Raw genomic sequence first — 10,425 nt, 5'->3', positions numbered from 1 at the left:
AGAAGCTTCAGATCAGCCGCGGAGCACGAGGGCAAGAGGGCCTGGAGGGGTCAGGCGTCCCCTGATAAAGGTGCCCAACCCCTCCCAGTTCCCAGAGGCCCTGCCAATGCAGGGTGGCAACGTCTCAGGCTTGCCCCGCCCACAAAACCCTCCCCATGCCCAGGCTTTGCCGGGCATGGCAGAATGTGCCTTCTATGAAAACAAAACCCTTCTCATTGTTAAAAAAAAAGGGGGGAGAAATTTTTCAGGGAATGTAAATGAATTGGATTCTTCTTCATCAAATATATTATTTGACTGTAGATCCTATAGTAAGAAAAAGCAAGACTAGAAGCACACCAAAATTTGAGGATATTTTATTGGAACATATGGTTAATACAAAAGGAATAGTATGTGACCTCTGGGAAGCTATAACGTATCTGTTTACGCTTGAGGCCTAGCGTTGTTACAATATCAAAGGCATGAGTAGGAGTAGAGCTTGGTGACAAGTAAATTCAATTTTGAATGGCCTGGGAAACTTCCAATTGTGATTGGCTAGGGATTCCAGCTAGGTGGAAATGCGCAGTTGGGAAATTACACTTGACATTTCGAGTTAGTCATTTGGTGGCGGAAGAGAGAGTCTTTTTGTTAGTGTGTGGTGTGTGATAGACCTGGGGAAAGCTGGGGAGAAAATGGAATAGTTGAAGCCTGATTATTAAACTGTTTTTTTCTCTGAGTGATAACCACAAAAAGATGGTGAAGATCAGGACAAGGGAACATGTGGCTGTGTTCTACCAGGAGACTGCCCTAAGATCTTACCAGAAGAAGATTACATAGACAGGCATTAAAAACCAGATATAGACCCTGCTCAGAAGGTCTGAACATACCACACAAATTCTTGCATGCTTGCATTGGCTGCCTGATTTAAGGTATTGGTTTGACCTATAAAGCCTTAGGTGACTGAGGACCAAAATACCAGATGGATTGCCTCTCTTGGTATGAATCTACACTAAACTTGCCACCTGTGGCCATGGCTCCAGGTTCCTCCTTTGACAGAAATTTCATGAATGGCAACAAAGGAGAGGCCTTCTCAGTAGTGGAATACTCTCCCTGGTGAAGTCCACCAGGCTCCAACATTGTCTTCCTTTCAACATCAGGTTAAGACTTTCCCCTACTGCTATGCACTTGATAGTATAAGATTCAGTTTCAAGTGGCCCTGGGATTTATATCGTTGATTGTTTTTGTTTTAAAATGTAAATCATTTTATACTATTTTTTAATATAAATTTTGTACACTACTCAGAGAGCTTTTGCTATTGGGTGGTATAGAAAATGTAAAAAATAATCCTAATTGTAATTGTAAATCATAAGGGTTAGGGGTCCCACTGACCTTAGTGTTACGTACTTCTGAATAAATAGGCTGTAAAGTTTATTTCTGTGCATGTTTTCTATTCCAAATTATACATGTATCCCAGTTTCTAAAATGAAAGGGTCTAAATAAGCATGTCTCAATGTTTTGGCAATAATGTTTTATAATTTACATCATGAAGAAGGGGGGAAAGTGAGGAAAACTCTTAGGAATAATCACAAGGGTTTACCTCTCCTTGTACACGTTTCCTTGAGTTATCCCTTCTGTCTTTCTTGGAAATTAATATCTTGGTGGGGTATGATTGGTTTGGTGGGTTTTTTCCACCTCATTATAAGTATGTTAGCTGTCACAGCTTTACTAGATAATCTCCTCTGTTCATATGTCAGGCTAAGTTTAAACTTCTTGTTCTATACAGGAAAAATGAATTAATCCAAAATTTAGTACTTCTTTATACAAGGAAATGTGATGTATTAAAATTAATATCCTGCTTTGATTATGCCCAATTTCCAAAAAAAGAAAAAAGGGGGGTGGAGGGGAAGAAACACAAAGGATAAACATATCATTGCAGAGAGAACACTTTTGTATAGATTATAGTGCTCAATCCAGTACTATGCTTTATTAAAGTTATTTATAGATATTTTGCATTTCTCCGAAATGTCAAGGTTTACTAGTTCCACGAGTATCATGGGATTTATAAAAGCATTCATTTCACCTGCTTTTGATGAAAATTACCACTTCCAATCTCTTTGGATTTATGAAACTATCTTTTCATTTCAGATGCTTAATCTCACATTTCAATCTCCTGAAATAGTTCTGTGCTTGCAATCCAATAGATCCCCATTAGTGGTTCTAAAAAACTTGCCATTGTTTTACAAGGGCCTTTTCCTCAAGATGTTGGCTGGGATCCAAAGAGCTGCTTGGATTCATTCATTCATTCAAGGCGTTTGCATTAGCCCTGTATTCCCCGCCCCCTCTTTGAATAGCTGATCTATATGCCACATCATGAATTGCTTTGGAAACTTCATTTTCCAAAGTAGCTTGTCAGTCCAACATGAAAAGATGCTGCTGACAAAAAAACATATTCAAAGCCCTGGCAGTTTATGGAATTTGTTCCTTAAACTTTTGCTATAATTGTGGGGGAAATCTCAAACGTATGTCAAATGCATTTCATAGAAAAAGACATCCATATTTGACCAAATGTACTGAAGGGAGCTCCCCTTGCAAATCTCTGAAGGGGTGGCAACTTGTGGCTCTCCAGATGTATTAGCCTACAATTCCCATCAGTGTTCAACATTGACTATGCTGGGTAGGATTGAACATCTGGAGGGCTACAAATTGACTATTGCAGCTTAGGGAAATATTTCCATAGAACATCTGCCACAACCCAGAAAAATCATATACCACAGAACACATCCCAAAAGTATAGCTTTCTCTAGGTAGACTATTTCATAGCTTAGGAAGCTTACTCAACAGATGCTGCTAAGTACCCACACATGTAACCATTCTCAAAGAGGTAACTTGCAATTTGGTTTCCCTGAGGATCTTAACAGGCATGAGGGATCATATGGGAAAAGAAAATAGAATTAAAGCTGTTATAACAAACCTCTATCAGGCTTGTGAACATTTGACCCAGATCCCATAACACATTCACTCATATATTCCACCTTTGGTTGCAGCCTGCCTGAAATCTATAGTGCCCTTTTTTCCAGGAGTAGTAGTGAGTGTGTAAGTATGTATGTATTTATGTAGAATTGTACAAAATAGGTGCAAAGGCATTTGAATGGCTGCATCTGGAGGTAAAATTGAACATATGCACAAGCTAAGCATAGGTTATACTAGTCTACTTGAGCTCTTTACCAGACCTGTAGAGCAGCTTTTCCCAACCTAATTCCTCCAGATGTTTTGGGTTACAGCCCCCAGAATTCCTGACCAGTGGCCATGCTGGCTGGGGAATTTAAGTTAAAACATAAGGAGAGCACTAGATTGGGGAAGCCTGCTGTAGGGAATAGGTTTCTCTGAGATAAGCACATGGGGAGGTTCTACAGAAGCCTATCTCACACCCACAATTTAGAATTTAATTCTAGTGCCATTAGTTACTCATGCCACCATCATGGCCTCTGCTAATTAGAAATGCAAAATGGCCCTCAGAAGGGCATATCTGTCCTCTATAAACCAATAAGGCACCCAGAAAGTGAGTACTTCATAAAATGTTGGTTGCTGACTGCAGAAACACAATGGATAGCTTGAAAAGATAAAGCAAAGAACAAAGTAATCTAAGATCACAGCCTTTAAATGGGACTGAAGTATCTGAAATCAGCATGATTGTCTTTACTCTTCAGGAGTTTTCTCATAAGAGAAGCCTTGATTAAGGCTATATTTGTATGTGAAATGGTTTCACATACAATTGAAATGATTTCAGGTGTACAGCACCCCTCTGGGGGGAAAAGGTGTGTGTGTGTGTGTGTTGTGCTGACCTGGTGTTACTGAAATCACATATGTTGTTATTCACACAGATGTCTACTACTTGAATGGTGCCCATGTGGTTCCATTTTTCCAGAGGCAATCTTGCTCCTAGTCTAATTAAATGTCCTCAGATATATTGCTGGTGTTACCATTTACAAACCCAGTCTTTGGTCCTTACATCCTTTGCACCTTTCAGCAGCTTCCTTTATCTGAGGAAGCAAACTGAGATGGATGGCTAGGTCATACCTGCAAATGCATGAACCCCTTGTGTAACCAGATGTGCAGAAAGAATGTAATACGAAGTAGCAACACTTCAATCTTACCTGTGCTCAGATTGATATGCTGGGGGAGAGCTAATTTGGATGTTGAAAAAGAAAAAAGAAAAAAAGTAAGCCGGGATTTAGAAATGTGACTCATGCTTCTGAACTAATTTTTCAAATGTAATGTTCAAAGTAGAAAAGCATGAATAGCAGTTGTGAAGAAATCTGTATGTTCAATTTGAAGATAATTTGTGAAACATGCAGATGCCACCTCCTGCTCCATGCTTAGGCCCTTAGGTTAATGTCATTAAATGCATTAAGGTTTCAATCTAACAGGATTTCTACTCTTTAGATGGAGGGCTTCAAGAATGGAGACCTCCATCCATCCAGCACCCTGCAGGCAGTGGAGTTGGAATGATGGAAGCAAAAATGCCTCCCACTCCACCTTAAAAAACTATTTTAAGCAAGCTTCCTTCCATCTTGCTAGGCAGGATGGTCAATGGAAAGCCTTGTGTATCTAGCATAGGGTGCCAAACTGTTTTGTGGTGGGGGGCTGGATTGACCCCTAACTCATTCAGTGGGGGCTAGATGATAAGGGACATGACCTCACACCTGCATATCACATCAGCTATACAGTGGCTCTGCCATGCAGCTGTTGTAAAGTATAGTAGTCTTCATGATAGTGTTGCTACTTCTTGGAAGCTAGTAGCACTGGCATGGATACTTTTTATGTAATAAAGACATTCATACATGCCAGTTAATATGTGATACAAGTAACATGTGGAACTACAAATAACTTCTAAAATCCTTTCATCTTTTAAATATCCAAGTTGGCTGAAATTCTATTTACACTAAGCAGGATATAACACGTTGAAAACATTTTGAAGACTGTATATGGTGTGTGTCCTGGGCCCCAACAGTTGTCACTACTGTTATAAACCGTTTTAAAGCAGTAGTGTAGATCCTGCCATAGATGAGGTTACTACTTTCCACATGATGCTCAATCGCAATGCACAATGGTCTGGATCCAGACATATAGCCTCATCCCACGTACCTGTTTCCTTCGAATTATTCCCTACAGCGCTAAACTGTCGCCATTGTTGTTGTTAGCTAAATCACATCCCGGGTGGCAGCGCTCCTAAGATCCTTTGCATACCAGGAAATGGGTTTAAGGGGGGAAATGTAAAAAAATCATAAAAAATCAACGGATGACCCAATCTGATTCAAATTTGGTATGCTTAAAGCTCTCCTTAATATCTATTACTGTGCCAATTTTGATGTCTTTATCTTTAAAACTTATGCAGATGTAAGCATTTGTTTAATTTTTCTTTAAACATATCAAATCCTGTCTATCTGGATGAATATGTAAACATTAATTAAACAAGTCAATGCCACCTTTGAGATTGGAGCACTAACATCAGTGATAAATCTCTGACCCCCTCCCCATATATCCCTGCCATATAAATTACACAAAGGAGAGCTCCATCAGATGAGTATTTTATTGCACGCTCATTACTGGGCACTCAATGGATTTTCGTGGATCCCTCTCACAATGTTGTCTGTCTCCCTCCCCTTCTAGCCTTCTTCGTGTGACAAAAAAACCACCCAAAAAGTCCAACTTATTTTTTGAGACAGAACTTGCTGCTATCTCCTGTTCTGTGTAGGAGAAGCAGCATGATCAAAACAGCCCAATGAAGGGCCACGTGCACATTCTTTACTTTTCCTTTCCTCTCCCTTGAGAATGAGGAAGTAATGAGGGATAAATACCTGGGCTGAGAATTGACAGTAAGGAAAAGCAATCCCCACCCCATGTGATGGTTGGAAAGCCAACAGTAATGGTTGGAAAGCCAACAGCCTTGGTAGGCATATTCCTGTTAATCCCATTAGGTGGAGCTATTAGATAATCAATGAAGGAAGACAACATAATTTAGAAAAATATAGTGATATACATTTTCCTTTCAAAGAAATTTCCCTTATAATTCATTAACTGTATTGTCTAAAAACCCTGATTTCAGGTAACTCCTATCTCTTTTCTGTGGTTTGTTGCATTATAATTTTTGATAGCTTAACATAAAACTGAGTCTTATTGTAAAGGAGCCATTTATCTGCGCCCTTATCTGGACAGAGATAGCCCAGCTACAGTTATCCATGCAATCATAATTTCTCGTCTGGATTACTGCAATGTGTTATATGTGGGGCTGCCTTTGAAAATGATCTGGAATCTTTAGCTGGTACAAAACAGGGCAGCACGTTTGTCAACAGTGACTGGCCAATGAGACCACATCACGCCAGTCCTTTTCCAGCTTCACTGGCTGCCGGCCCAGGCCCGATTCAAAGTGCTGGTATTAAGATTCAAAGCCCTAAACGGCTTGGGGCCAGGTTATCTGAAGGAACGCCTCATCCCATATGTACCTGCCCGGAGCCGAAGATCATGTTCAGGGATCCATGAGCCCCTGCCAAGGAAGTGAGGCAAGTGGCTACCAGAAGAAGGGCTTTCCCTGCTGTGACACCCCGGCTGTGGAATGAGCTCCCTAGAGAGGTTCACCTGGCAACTGTGTTATACTATTTTTGATGCCAGATGAAGACCTTTTTATTTTTCCAGTATTTTAACAGTTTATCATCTTTGTCTTTTAACATTGCTGTTTTAATTCTGTATTTTAAATCTGTATAAATCTCTGCATTACTCGGTTTTATCCTGGTTGTGCTGTTATACTGTTTTTTGTTTTTTATACTGTTGTTTGTTTTATACTTTAAATTGTACTTCAAGGTTTTAATTTTTGTGAACTGCCCAGAGAGCTTTGGCTGTTGGGCGGAATAGAAATGCAATAAATAAATATTATTATTATTATTTATTTATATAGCACCAGGTATCACAGAGGTACGGACCTTTCTAGAAAGAATAGCGTAGAAACAGCAGACAGACTCTCATACAAAATTCAAAAGCCAAAAAAAAAAGTAAGTCAAAATATCCCTCAGCAAAAAAAGATTATACAAACATTGCCATGAGGTAATTAAAGACATCCATAACAAGCTGATCAAGTAGGATTTTTTTAAATGCAGTGAAAACATCAAAGTAATATCTCTATTTTATGTTGTTTAATGCTTTAAGAAGACTTTTTAAGGCACAAAATTGGAATCAGGTGCCCAATTATCTCTCAGGAAAAGCAAACAAAGAACAGCTGTTTATCTTGTCACATAATAAGTAAAATGAAGGAAGCACTCAATGAAATTAGAATGTGTTAGAAAACAAGTCAATTACTTTGTTTATATGAATGATCCATTTGATTGGACTAGGAGTGGTAATATCACTGTAGAAAAATAATAAACAAAATAATGGTAGGATGACTATATGAAAAGGAGGACAGGGCTCCTGTATCTTAAACAGTTGCATAGAAAAGGGAAGTTCAGCAGGTGTGATTTGTATGCATGCAGCACCTGGTGAAATCCCCTCTTCATCACAACAGTTAAAGCTGCAGGAGCCCTGCCCTGTTTCATAACTGATCACAGAATTTCACCAGGTGCTGCATGCACACAAATGACAGTTGCTGAAATTCCCCTATCAATACAACTGTTAAAGGGACAGAAGCTCTGTCCTCCTTTTCATATGGTCACCCTAATAAAATCTCCAATATTTATCTCCTGGGAAAATGAAATCCCTCTCCTTTTCCTACCCTGGTTTCCAAAGCTGGTATTCATTTTCAATAACCTTTTCCTTTTGGTATCCCCTTTTCTTTATTTTGTTTCTTCAAGGCTCTGCCTTTGCTCTCTCCAGCTCATGAGTACACCTATTGAAGTATTGATGTGGTTTCCCATGTGGACCAATAAAGTTGGTAGGTTGCTATTTGCGAAACACAAATCCAAATCTCCCTTGAGTATGCAGGACTAGTAGTTGCACTGTTCTGTCAATCCTAGCCTAAAGCAGTAGCATGCACATGCGCGTGTGCACACACACACAAGCATATACATTATTGAAAGAAGGTATGAGCATGTTTGGTGAAAGATTTCAGCGATGGTTCCTAGAAGATGCTATACCTTATTTAAAGGGAATGACTAACTTAATTTAATCACTTCGAGTGTGAGAAAAGCCTATTAGTTTTATCTTTGCTTTATGCAAATGTAACACTTTCATAATAGTCTATTTTCAGCAGAGCTTAGTCTCTCTGGATTTAATTTAGCTTAGGTGAGAAAATCTGATCACTTCATGACCATTGGTGAAGGATGTTTGGGAATCTTTTGTTTTCATCTTAAATAGGATGAGCGTTGGTCTAGTTTTGCAAGAATGCATGCTGCAAACATGAAAATATTGTTGTTGGGTTTTTTTTTTAAAAAAAAAAAATTATGTCCTTGGCCCATTTTTAATCCTTCCATTCATTCATTCTTTTTCCTTGTTCACAGTCAATACAGTTAACCTAACAGTTGCTAAGGATACTTTATATGTGTGTGTGTGAAAGCTTCTAAGCTGCAGGCTGGGTTGCTATTTTCTTTTGCCTAGTTTTTGTTTAGATACAAAAAGAACTCAAGACAGGCTTTTATCTACCTTGCTGCAACTACTCATCCTCCTCACCAAATATTCTGAACTGCTCCAGGTGAAGTTGTCAATAGAACAGTGAATATAGTCTGCATTTTCTGAAAGAGAAGTTAAAAGTCAGTTTTGGTTAGAAAAACCTACAAACAAGACTGTTAAATTTGATGACAATGCCAAGCATGTAATTGGCGATTTTGTGAACAGCTTTTTTAAAAAGTAAATTGCAGGTTTGAGGGGGGAGCTTTAGCCCTTTGCTCCCCACTGCAGCCCCACTCCAGATCAGACCCATACACCTGCTATATGCATAGGTGGAGGAAAGCTTCCCTTAGAGTGAATGGGAGTCCCCCCCCCCACAAATGCAAATAGCAGACATAAATTAGGACTACAGCAAGGGGCAAGGATTTAGTGCTCCTGACAGCCTGGATTGGACAGCACACCACCACCACCACTACCATGCCTGCAGTTTACTTATAGAAAGCCATTCATGTGGTTGAGATTTATGTGAATGGTGCCTTATCTAGTTTGGCCCTATGTGATGTTAACTGTTGAAGAGGAATGGACATACACAGGAGCCAAGAAGGTAGGAGGACAGGCCAAGGAGGCAGACAATTTGCAGGGTTCCACGTACTGATTTGCAATCACATCCCACGTTTTGGCAGTTAGGTCTGAGGTTATTCTATAACTTTTAGAATGGTCAATATTAAATTCATTCATTCCATTTCTATATTGCCCAATTGCCAAAGCTTTCTGAGCCATTTACAAAGGATTAATTTCTAACACTTCAACTTTTCTTTATCTCTAGGGCTGGAAGAAATGCCCCCATTAAGACAAGCTGAAGCAGTCACATCTTCTTACAGCATACTTACTGGAGATTACATTGCCCACCCTAGGAAATAGGAAGTTCTATCAAAGTCATCATTCCAGGTTTTGGCGACCAATAAAGATAATAGTATCAATGGGAACCAGAACCCCACCATCATTTTACTTAGCCTCATGTGTTTGTTCACACCCCAGCCAGGTAGACCTCATGGTTTAACAGATAGGATTTACTGGGCCTTGGGGAGAGATGGAACAGGGATACAATGTAAGTGTTACATTCTGTTTCTGATAGCCCTTGGCTTGTGTAGACAAGTGCAGATATACTTCAGAGTCTGTGCATGTTTTATTGCCTTTATCCATGGAGTTCTAGATAGATAAAAAGCAATGTATTCTACATTGACTATGCTGAGTCACTAGTGCAGTGAATGTGCACTCTGGTCTTGGTCTCTGCCCCATCTGAGGCCCAGAAACTCCTTTTGGTAGTTCTGACACTAAATCACCAAGTCCACTCTTGGGCTGGGGTATAGAGAGAGTCATGAGACTGCGGAACTATGTGCAGTAGGCAGTAGGGCCTTCTCTGCTGTGGCACCCCTGTGGCACTCTGCTGTGGCTGTGGAATGAGCTCCCTAAGGAGGTTTGCTTGGCACCTACATTATATACTTTTAGACATTTTTATTCTCCCAGCATTTTAACAGTCTATAAATAAATTTTAACTTGGTGTTTTAAATTTGTAATTTTGCATTGCTGCTGTTTTTATCTGGTTGAGCTTTTATATTGTATTTTATATTATGGTTTTATACTGTTGTTTTATACTTTGAATGTTTTTAATTTTTGTGAACCGCCCAGAGAGCTCCGGCTATTGGGCAGTATAGAAATGTAATAAATAAAACAAATAAAATATAAATATTACAGCCACAATGACTTAAAAAAAAAACCAGATTTGGGATGGGCCATTTTGAGTGGAGAATTGGCATCCTCCCCATTTCTATGCTCCAAACCCTAAAACAGATTTCC

General features: G+C 39.5%; 1 long non-coding RNA gene across 1 annotated transcript in view; it reads right to left on the bottom strand.

The window, feature by feature from the left end:
• The window catches only part of LOC134398813 (uncharacterized), a 265,472-nt gene that overhangs the window by 73,813 nt on the left and 181,234 nt on the right, over positions 1 to 10,425 (bottom strand). The gene's annotated exons all lie outside the window — the stretch shown is intronic.

This window comes from Elgaria multicarinata, chromosome 5, assembly GCF_023053635.1.
Source record: "Elgaria multicarinata webbii isolate HBS135686 ecotype San Diego chromosome 5, rElgMul1.1.pri, whole genome shotgun sequence".
NCBI lineage: Eukaryota > Metazoa > Chordata > Lepidosauria > Squamata > Anguidae > Elgaria > Elgaria multicarinata.
This window is presented reverse-complemented; position numbering and strand designations above follow the sequence as displayed.